The sequence below is a fragment of the Sesamum indicum genome, linkage group LG2, assembly GCF_026168435.1.
Source record: "Sesamum indicum cultivar Baizhima isolate 11 linkage group LG2, ASM2616843v1, whole genome shotgun sequence".
Lineage (NCBI taxonomy): Eukaryota > Viridiplantae > Streptophyta > Magnoliopsida > Lamiales > Pedaliaceae > Sesamum > Sesamum indicum.
The window spans coordinates 13,419,300-13,421,547 of record NC_142658.1 but is presented as its reverse complement, the minus strand read 5'-3'; positions in this window follow the sequence as shown (position 1 = coordinate 13,421,547).

Here is a 2,248-nt window from a genome sequence, read left to right as displayed (position 1 = left end):
GTTCATAAAAAATAATTAATTACATAGCATACGTGATATTCTTATTTTGTGATTGGTTTGATTCGACTAAATCTGGTCCAAAAAAGAACACTTCCCTTACTTCTTTATGGCGATTTTTTGCTTTGCTCACTCCATTAATTCATCATGCATTTGATGTTCAGTTTCAAAAATAATTGTCAATACCACTAATCGTTGTGGTCTAATAATCGGGATCGAACATTGTCGCACCAACAACGTGCGTTCGAATTTTTCTTACATTTAGTATTGACAATATATATATATATATATCTTCTTGTGATAGGAAATCCCAATAAAAAATCAGTAAAATGTATCCTTTGTATTTTGAAAAATAAAGTAAAATACTCCTATGTCCAATTGTGCATTGCACTCGGCTAACCAATAAAAATATTATCTTTTATATTTATATAATGATATATATTATTATATATGTATATATATAAATATGTTATTTATAAAAAATAATACTTTTTTCTTTATTCATCTTTTTCTCCACCCTCTCCGAGCTGCCGATGTGCAGCTCTCCCTCCCCTTAGCACCGCTGTCGGCCCCCTCCCTCTCCCCCTTTATGCCTCCATCGACCGTTGCCCTCCACCCTACCAACGGTCACACCTCCCCTTCTTTCTCCATATATAAATATATAAATTTATATATACTTTCAATTGATTATAGATATATATATATATATTAAAGTTTAATGTTTATATAATATAATAATTTTTTAATTGTATAACTTACTTAAATTTTAAACTGTTAATCTATTAGTTAAATTTGAACTTTAAATTAAAATCAAGATCTATTGATTAAATTTTAAATTAAAAAAAAATTACACATATATTTCACCGATCGTGGGAGGAGTATTTTTCCTTCATTTCAAAAAATATAGAGAGATAAACTGTTATTTTTTCGACATGTTTTTTTCCCTAATTTTTCGTATCTCAAAGAATTTAATCAAAATTGACAATATTGTCATGTCTAAATTATGAATTAAATCGATGATCCACAGAGCTCAAACTTTGAGGGTTTATACGGACGACGTACGATCCCATAAGATGGCCGATTGAACTAATGCATGCCACAATTAGCAGTATATATATGTATAGGCATGTTTTTTTGGTACTATATATCTCGTAATTAGGAGATTTAAATTCGATTTATTTGCTTATTTCAACTTATCAGTTCATTTTAAGTGGTAATTACATAAATAATTATGTGAATAGCCTGATAAATTAGATAATATATCAGTTCAATCAACACATCAGTATGATTAAGAATTATAAATAAATACAAACGCACTCATATACAGTCAAATATATATCTACATGTCTGATAGGACTCGGGCGTAAAAATTCAATCCACATTATCTATGACGGGATTGTGAAATATGATTCTTGATTTTTTGTTCATTTATGTGACTACAAAGGAAAACCGGCGTCAAATCGTAATTTTTGTTCTGTAAATACGAGACGTCACTTTTGATTCACTTGTAATTTATTATGATAATGAATTAGAAAATATTACGTGTGTATCACATGATCGCTGGAAAATTTGGGATATTTTCAATTAGAAAATAGCAATTTCCGGTGACAAATGTCATCAATGTACCGTTTATTTAAAATTATTGTCGTTAATTATCAAAATTAATTTTAAATAGACCTAAAGTGATATTCTCATAATTACAGGACAAAAAATGCAATATTTCGGACAAAAAATGCAATATCTCTGTTCAGAATTACTATGACAAATGAGAATATCAACGACAAATAATCAACTGAACCTCTCTGCTAATTACGTATATTGAATGATAGAAATATATATCTTGCAAACGGAAATGATTTTCGTAGTTTTAAATAATAGTAGCAATTATTGTAGAGAAACTTATTATTACTCAAAATAATCAGCAACAAAAAATTAAGAATAAAATTATTATTATAAGCAATTAATAATACATTTATAGCGACAAAATAACAAAAATAAATATAGTTATCACTATAAAGTTGTTGTAATATTAATAGGCGAAAAATGCAATTTAATCCCATGTGATATGAGAATTGAATAAAAGACCCCTTGTGAAAAATAAAATACCAAATTATTCTCTGTGTTTTGAAAAATGAAACAAATTACTCCCTATCTAAATCATTAAAAAGGGGTGTCATTTGCTTCATTTTTTGAAACACAGGGGGATAATTTGCTAATTCTTTTTCCACAGGGGGTATTTGCTCATTTCACA